The sequence below is a fragment of the Alosa alosa genome, chromosome 17, assembly GCF_017589495.1.
Source record: "Alosa alosa isolate M-15738 ecotype Scorff River chromosome 17, AALO_Geno_1.1, whole genome shotgun sequence".
In the NCBI taxonomy this organism is placed as follows: domain Eukaryota; kingdom Metazoa; phylum Chordata; class Actinopteri; order Clupeiformes; family Clupeidae; genus Alosa; species Alosa alosa.
This window is the reverse complement of record NC_063205.1, coordinates 22,017,951-22,027,820: the sequence shown is the minus strand read 5'-3', so window position 1 is coordinate 22,027,820 and position 9,870 is coordinate 22,017,951. Positions and strand designations below refer to the sequence as shown.

General features: G+C 41.0%; 1 pseudogene; it reads right to left on the bottom strand.

The window, feature by feature from the left end:
• Positions 1–4,655: 4,655 nt before the first annotated feature.
• LOC125311038 lies at positions 4,656–6,192 on the bottom strand (annotated as a pseudogene).
• Between the last annotated feature and the right edge of the window lie 3,678 nt (positions 6,193–9,870).

Sequence of the window (9,870 nt, the reverse complement as noted above, 5' to 3'; positions counted from 1 at the left end):
AGGGCGCATGCATGGCCACAGGCCTGCAGAAATGAATGCTATGCACACCGATCTACAGACACCCTGTGCACAGATGGAAACATTCAAAGCCTTGATAATATTTGTCCATTTCCTGGTTTTGTTCGTGCATTGGTCAACTAAATATTTAGTAGCCTATATAGTACATCTATGCAATATCTTTACAACAACAACGCATAATTACGACCTATTAATTTGGACAACTTTACACAGCCGTATAAAGGCTAAAGTTACCTTTAGTTTTGTTCCAATTTACAGTTGTGTATGGCTTTAAACATTGTGTGCGCTTTCACATCAGCCTATAAGCATTATTCCAGCTGCGCTAAGGTTTTGACAAGCACCACAATTTTGCCTACCTTGTTGTAGCCCATCTGAAATAACTCCAAACTTTGCTTTGTTCCCTCCATCCTTTCGTTGTTTTCAAAAAAACGTTTTATATCCATGATGGCCTTGAAGTCTTGAGTTTGTGAATTTGCTTAAATAAGCTTATTATGTGCTGTTAACCAGCAACCATAGACAGTAAAAGAAAGCAGCAAGTAGTCCATGAGCCACAGGGGGTCGTCACTACCACTTGGGGGGGCAATTCTCACTATATTTTTCTGAAAGCTACATATCTCTGGAGTATAAAATGGTATCATAGCAAGTTGGATCTTGTAGCTTTGTGGCTGTACAGGCCTTCAAAGTTGACCTCTGATTTGAAAAAAAAAAGGAAATTCCGCCTATTGGCTTTTTTTGTTAAAACACTCATAAGAGCCCAGAAAATAATCCAAATCTTATTATTACTGATGCATATGTGGTGTTTGATGTTGGCATACATATTTTGACTCATTATGTGATTTTGCTCTTCATTTTGGTTGATAAAATTCAAGATTTATGTGCAAAAAAAAAGCTAATTTGAGTTTTCAGAGCAACATGTTATGGCAATACCTGAATGCAGACCTTATTGATCATTACTATTCTACCTTCCTTACTTTCAATTGCGAGTTGAAATTAATGTTAAATGATGACATACATAGGTCTGCAGTACAAATGTTTTTTTAAATTGTAGCTGAAACGAGTACAAAGGATCTTTAATCTATTCATTGAATTCATCGTCAGAACAGGAGCACAGAGGATGCCATCTCTATGGCACTTCACTCTGCCCTGTCCCACCTTGACAATAGCAACCAACACCTATGTAAGAATGCTGTTCATTGACTTCAGCTCAGCTTTCAACACCATCATCCCCTCCAAACGGATCACCAAACTCAGTGAACAGATCACGATGCTCGATACTGAAACGATACTACGGCGAAATCCTAAGTTATCTGGAAAAGAAAGGACTCATACCTCCTCCAAGTGTATTGAGTCATTTGTGTTGAATTCGGTGCACTTTTTGTAGTGTGCAGGTCAATTCTGGGTTCTAAACTTCTAAAATTCCTACATAATTATTATTTTTTATAGTCAGTAAAATAGTAGGCCTACTTTGTGTGATTAAGTCCTTTATTGTTTGTTATAGTTCATTTACATTGTGTTGTAGGCTAGACTAGGCTAGATCAAGGTCAGTGTTGAAATGACTGCATGCAAATCACTAAATGCTATGCAGAGGGGCCTAATCTTTAGGCCATCTGATGTACAGTATTCATGGGTTTCATCAGGTCCCTTTCCACAGGTGTATTAATCAAGCACCATGCAGTCTGCATTGATAATCAAGGTGCTTGATTTTATACACCTGTGGAAAGAGACCTGATGAAACCCATGAATAGGCTACCCTAGGCCTTCCCGTGTTCATGGGATTTCTTTGACAGTTGCAAAGGGAAAAATGTGAGGATAGTCTTCTTTGCGCCCAGTGTACAATGACGTTCCAACCACTCAGGTCTTCGTCAGATAGGCCTACACCATTACCTGTTGCAATATATCTGTGTGCATTCCTACATTACGTCTATTTCTTTGATAACATGATTTGCTACCACGTAACAATAAGCCGCTATTATTATTAGGACTCAACACGCGGTGGTAATATATGCTGTGGGCTTTAATTAGCGCATTTCGGGTAGCCTATCCTACATCTGGGCAATAATTATTGAACAAATTGCAGTTTACATGTCATGCCTAATATTACCAGTAGTACTGATCGAACATGAAATAGAATGTTTGGTAGTGTTGGTAATGTTATTCTGGCGTGAACATTGCGCTTTCATCACGTTAGCACCCTATGTTTTACAGCTCGTTATGTCTCGTCAAAATGATTACAGCTCGTTATGTCCCGTCAAAATTCATTGATGAAGGAAGGTTCGCTTTATCCCAGAGAACCATACTCGTTTCACTTAGGCTAGACTAAAACAGAATAGAAGAGAAGAACTTGGCACTAACCATGTAGTTGTGTTTTCTATAGCATATTTAACCTGTCGTTCTTTGAACTCTTTAAAAATGTTGGGATATGTCTGCGAGGTGTTTAGCCAAGTTTCATGCGTAGCCTACTGCTTTTAAATGACTTTCAAACATATTTTACAAATGGGCCTCTGTGTACCTGATGGCTTGCCTTCACTATTCGCGATGTATCCGAAATAGTTCCAGATTTCACATCACCTTTTGTTTTATCCACCAGGCCGAGGACTGTCGGCAAAGAACTATGTTTACGTTGCTGCGCACGCACTCACTTAGAGCTGCCTGCTTGACACGCCCACTTGCCTAGATGCGTGCAAGGAGCAGTGAGAGCAGCAGTTCACACCTATGGTTCACACAGACACAGAACGTTATTATTTTAATAAAGTATCGATTCTAAAAACGTCGGAAATCGTATTGTTTTTTGCGTGAAGGCATTGTGATACCTTTTTAGTATCGATACACCGTGCAACACTAGGTTAGACACAAACTGCATTTCGTTGTCTCTGTACTTGTTCTCTGCACAATGACAATAAAGTTAAATCTAATCTAATTTAATCTAAAAAATGATCTGCCTCTGCTTTGCCTCTTTACGGATCATGCTATGAATAGCAGCAGCAATGTCTGCATAAGTTGCAGTAGCAGTAACAGCAAAAAATGTCCTGTCCTGTTAGTACTGTCCTGAGTAGTGTCCCGAGACAGTTAGACACTGTCCCGAGACACCCAGACACTGTCCCGGGACAGTTAGCCACTGTCCTGTGACACCCATGACTGTCCTGCAACACTCAGACACTGTCCCGTGACACCCAGACACTGTCCTGTAACACCCAGACACTGTCCTGTGACACCTATGACTGTCCTGTGACACCCAGACACTGTCCCGGGACAGTTAGCCACTGTCCTGTAACACCCAGACACTGTCCCGTGACACCCATGACTGTCCTGTAACACCTAGACACTGTCCCGAGACACCTATGACTGTCCTGTGACACCTAGACACTGTCCCGTGACACCCATGACTGTCCTGTGACACCTAGACACTGTCCCGTGACACCTATGACTGTCCTGTGACACCTAGACACTGTCCCGTGACACCTATGACTGTCCTGTGACACCCAGACACTGTCCTGGGACAGTTAGCCACTGTCCCGAGACAGTTAGCCACTGTCCTGTAACACCCAGACACTGTCCCGAGACAGTTAGACACTGTCCCGTGACACCCATGACTGTCCTGTAACACCCAGACACTGTCCTGTGACACCTAGACACTGTCCCGTGACACCTATGACTGTCCTGTAACACCCAGACACTGTCCCGTGACACCTATGACTGTCCTGTGACACCTAGACACTGTCCCGTGACACCCATGACTGTCCTGTAACACCCAGACACTGTCCCGAGACACCCAGACACTGTCCCGTGACACCCATGACTGTCCTGTAACACCCAGACACTGTCCCGTGACACCGATGACTGTCCTGTGACACCTAGACACTGTCCTGAGACAGTTTGCTACTGTCCTGTGACACCAAGCCACTGTCCCGTGACACCAATGACAAATGTTCCAAATGTGAACCACTTTGAGCTGCATTCTGTGAATGAAAGGTGCTATAATTAAGCATATTGTTATTGTTATTATGATTATTATTATTATTATTATTATGTAGAATAATTTATGTCTTTGAATCATTGTACATGTATGTATGTATGTATGTATCTTAGACCTTTTTATTTGTTTTGTTTTAGATAAAAGATGTAAATTGTTTTACATAAAATTGTACATGTAAAAATCCTTCTTTGCTTTATGATTTTTGAATTTTCAAAGTTGTTTGTTAGAATTTTTAATAAAGATGACTTGTGCTTTAAAGTAGTAGCTCTGGATTTGTGTTTTGTTATCAAGTAATGTTCAAGCACAGCTGACATTCAGCCAACACTCAGTCAGATCAGTTAGTGTGTGGGCCAGTGCATGCCCGGGGACCCAGGCAACCCCTTAGCCAACACTTTGATAAACAATAACACCCACACCTGGGCCGACAGACAGATAGATAGATAGATAGACAGATATATATATAGATAGATAGATAGATAGATAGATAGACGCTTTATTTGTCATTCACACGACATGGGAGTATGAAGAGAACAGACCTTTTGATTGAAAGATACATCTTGCTGATGCGCTGGGACACATCATCAGTGATGTAACCTGGGGTCACTGGGTGTTTCGGGTCTTTCAACATCAGACACCCTCGCCCAGGCGACCCGACCAGAGTTGATCAGACTCCGGCCTGTGTCCCAGCAGCACTCTTCCACGGATCAGCCCTCTTGATCCAAAGCCATCTTGTGGCTCTTTCTGCGGCTTCAGTTGCAGATCTGATGGCCTTCCTCTTTGCCTCACCGGTGAGGCCCAGCATGGTGAGGACTTTGCAGAGGGACCGCCCTGCAAATCCCTCGCATCCCACCTCCAGGGGTTCACAGTAAGTCCTCCAGCCTTGGCTCCTACACTCCTCCACCAGCTCCTGGTACTTGGCACGCTTCCGCTCATTAGCCTCCTCCATGCGTTCTTCCCAGAGCACTGTCAGTTCCAGAATGATCAATTGTTTGGTGGAATCAGAAACAATGATCATATCTGGTCGGAGCCGTGTTGTTGTTATTCTTGCTGGGATCTTCAGCTGTTTGCCCAGGTCCACTTCTAGCTGCCAGTCTGTGGCGGTAGTGAGGAGACCTGACCTGGCCCTCGCTTGGATAGTGGGCTTCTCTCCAGCTCTGTGGAATCTGATTGACTGAGGCTTGCTGTATTTCTTAGTGGTAGTAATGGCCTTGGCTATACTCTCAGCAACCGCCTTCAGCACCTGGTCGTGGCGCCAGCGGTAGCGCCCCTCTCCAAGGGCTTTAGGGCAGCTACTGAGGAGGTGTTCCAGGGATCCCCTTCCTGGACACTGGAGGCAGGATGGTGTCTCTGCTTTGCCCCAGACATGGAGGTTGGATGGACTGGGCAGGACATCATAAACAGCTTGGACTAGGAACCTGATGTTAAGGGAGTCTGCTCTCCAGATGTTGGGCCAGGTGATCTTCCGTTGCAGAACATTCTCCCATTTAGTCCAAGCTCCCTGTTGTCCCATACCCACCATCCTGCTGGCTCGTTCTTCCTCCACGCCTGCCCGCACTTCCTGCTGGATGAGATGTTGCCGCTGTTTTCCCTGGGCCTTGTCCACCCTGGTTGATGGGAAATAGCCAATACCTGCGCATCCTGAGGCTATGGACCCCACCAGTACCTTCTGCCTCAGTCGCGACTCCACTTCCACTTGCCTCTACTGCCCTCCATTTCCGGCCTGTTCAAGACCTGGATGCCAGCCCGATGCCACCTTTTCATCCCTGGATTCCCTGTACTGCAGGGCTTCTCGAGTTCTAGTCACCATGAACTCTTCAGTGAGTCCACTGAATGGAAGCTTCAAGGTGTTGCTACTGCCGTACAGGGCAGCACTGCTCAGACTTCAGGGTAGGCCAAGCCATCTTCGCAAGTGGCTGCTGATCTTTCTCTCCATGGCCTCTACAGTTGTAATGGGTACTGCGTATACTAGCAGAGGCCACAGGATGCGGGGCAGGATGGAATGCTGGTAAATCCAGGCCTTGAACAGACCAAGTACTATAGTGAATAATAAATAAATACAATATAACATAACATAAGTGCTTGTTTATGGAAGTCCACAACAACCATCTCCTTGCATAACAAAACAATAAGTCATTTTACGGCGTATGGGCCACACTTGGGGCAGAGCAAATCTTTATGTCAGTTTCCACTGATTGGGCCATGGCTGGGCATGGGCAGGGATGGGCAGTATTTCTAATACATGTATTTAAAATATGTATTTAAAATACAAAAGACTATTTTGTAATTTGTATTTTATTGAGATGATGAAAATGCCTTCGTATTTTGTATCAAAATACTTCAGTGTTGTGTATTTTTGTATTTTCAAAATACTTTAAAAATACTTTCTGTGAAACACTGTGATGACATCTATCTATCTATACTGTAAAGCACGAAATGTCTGTCTCTGTCTGTTTGTGGCACCCTTGCATGGTCAAGCTGGAATGATTAACAGGCCCCAAAACAACTATAAAATATAAAAAATATTTTATATATATATATAAAAAATAGTCTGAATACAACACTGTTTGAGAAGTTAGTTGTGCTCAAAGGCATCAACTGAGGAGACACGACTAGCTAAGGTTACACACACTCCTTTGCTCACACAAGGACAGCACAAGGACTTAAATTCACAAGCTTATATTGCAACACTTGAGTTTGCTATTTTCCTTTCTTTTTTCTGTTTTACAGTTTAAATTTGTCTATGTTCTCTGACCTGTGAAATATTTCAGTGCTATGGTAACTTGATAAGATACCTCAAACAAGGACATTTCCAATTTTGCACATTTTAAATAACAAATGATTGATAATGTCATAATAATTGCCTTCTAATTGGCTCAACTGATTGGATGGTATTAATGTGACAACCTGATTTTTATTTTTTACTTTTTTTGTATTTACATTGATAGAAGTTGTGCACACACCAGTTTTAGGTGTATACAAAATTATTCAACTGTGATGAAACTCACTATAAGTGTGGTAATGATGGTGTTAAATAACTTAAAAGGTTAAAATGCTACCTAGTTTAAATTTCTAAATCAGTCATCTATTTGGATTGCTTGTCTTTCAGTTATTGTCACTGATTCATAGTGGGCAATCTATTACACCAACTGGCTGGAAAGTGCAACAGTTGTAGAGTCGGCATTGCATGTCGCTGCAAAACAGTACATCTCCAAACTTATGAACAGTAACTGTCAAATAAGGAATTTGAAGATGACATCCGAAAAGCATTAGATTGCATAGAAAACTGATTGATATGAATACACTGGTTATGAATAACAACTATTTTAAGTAAACATACAATTAGGAATGCTTTCTGGCCCCAATTAGTCCAGGAAACTAGCAAAAATGTTACAGACTGCCATAATCTGTGATGAAGATATCATAGATGTTGACCTTGTGCTCGACGTAATGATGCCTGAGGTAAGGAAATGTGAATATAAAAGCCATGCCATATTATGATCAGTGTGGTTTCTCCAGAATAAATAAACCAAACCATACCAAACATGCATATTGTCACTACATTCTCATGCTATTTCCAATTTGAAATCTGTTTGCATTTGAAGGTTTCCATTAACATTGTCACGAACCACGAGGGTTTCTGCAGGTTTCTGGCTGAGAGGTTCATGTCCATGCATCCGGCATTGGAGTAACAAGCATTGCTGTTTTTTTCTGTATTTATTCTTTTTTAATGTATTAGTTTTTTATTTATTTCTTTATGTCTTATTGGATTTCAATGTATTATCTTCATTTCATTATTTACTATATGTGTGTACTAGGGAAATTAGATTTTTTTTTGGTATTAAGTTAAATTTATGGTGTATTTTGTTCTGAGAGAGAACATGACCTTGAACCATGCAAGGTTTCCCGTATTTAGATATACAAAGCTTTTTTGTTCTTATGTTTAGAATTAAAATGTGTTCTCCAAAACTGTCCAGTTGTCTGTTTTTGTGATCATCTACCCATGGATGGCTACAACATTTGGTTAAGCAAGCCTATGACTTAAGAGACTTGGTAAGATGCCTCAATATTTACACATTTGCCTATAATAATTATCTAAACAATTATTATTTATTCTCAAAAATGTTGCTGGCACAAGGAGTTTCATTAATTAGGCCTATATTTCCCTTTATGCGTAGCCTACATGACGATAAACTACTTGAACTTGAACTAATGCTGCTTGTGGAATATCAACAATATACATTAAAGGTCTCATCTCATCGTTTTTTCATTAATTTTGCAGTGGTCTGTAGTATTGATGAATGTCCTGTGAGCCGGTTTTGGTGAAAAAAATGCTGTCCCAAGTCCTGTTTCATGCTGTTCTAGTTTGGTGGGGAAGGTGGGCGGGGGAGGAACGACTGGATTTCGCCTCTAGTCATGAATATTAATGACATGCTAATGAATTCACCTCTGATTGGCTAACAGTACTGTGACGCTTCCTCCAGTGCATCCTCATCCGATTCTGCCTGTGCTATGCTCCATATTCAACTTTACAGTGCTAAAACCTGGCTAAAACTCGAGTCAAAACTGTTGCACAAAATGTCTTCGGAGATACAACTTCATGTGTTTGATCCTAATATTCGAGTAGGAAGAAGAACCGCTTCCTGATCGTTTGTCGGTGAACGTTGGTTTAATAGAATGGTAACAATTGCCTGTCAGCTTAAAATTTCTCCTAAAAGAGGTAAATGTTTGTGACAATCGTCATCTTGCTTTCAAGTAATAAACAGTTGGAAACGTTTTAAAATAAAGACCTATTTCTTTACACAGTCAAAAGTCTTTGCAATCTTCCTAGTAGATATTTTACTTCACAACACAGGTAAGCACCCCAAATGCAGTTCAGCCACTGACCTAGCCTGCTAATGCTATCGGAATAGCTAGATAGTTATGGTTTGAATTCCATGATACTATCATTGAAAGACCACTTGGTCATAGCCCAATATATATATAGATCTAAATGCAAACACGCCTACCTAGCTATATTTTGCTGGAATTGTACCAGAATGCCTACAGAAGCAGAGAATGTGTGCTGCAAGACTTCTCCGGTACTGAGAACTATGGCTTTGATAGCCTGACAATGGCAGAGGTTAGCCTACTCAAGTTGTTTTAAAAAGTAGCCTACTATAGTATTTTGGGACTAAATATTACAGTAATCTTATAGGAATACTATAGTATTTGGACATACTATAGGTACTATAAGACTACTATAGAAAAACTATAGTGGTTACAGGATATAGTTATTAGTAGTACTTTTACAGTATGTCCCAATTATTCCTATAAGATTACTATAATATTTTGTCCCAAATACTATAAGATTCCTATACTAATTTTTCGTAATGGGATTGCTCATGTGGTTAGAAAAATGGGCAACACCAGTACCCCTGTTGTCTGTATGACCCTGTACCCAGACCAGTCTTAGAACCAGTCTGCCTTAGCATAATGTACTCCCTTCAAAATGCACTAAACATTCGACTATGACAACTATGGCCCTCTGTGAGACAGAAGATATGGAGGGTAAGATAAACCTTTATCTTAAAAGGGACAAAAACTGATGAAACTCCTAAAACAAATATACAAAACAGGTCAATTTTCAATAAATAACTTTATTATATTTACATACAGCAGTACTCAAAGTGTGGTCTGCAAGCTATCTCAAGTGTTCCACAAGTAGATGTGGTAAAATATAATAGAGGAGTTGTTTGCAATATTGAACCAACTTGTGCGTAAATCCAAACAGTTCTGCAACACTGATGTAACCTATGCCAGTTTAAATCATATGAATCCTCTGACACCATAAGCAAGGTGCAAAGACAACAAGCAAGGTGGTTCAGTGAGAAGGCCTATTG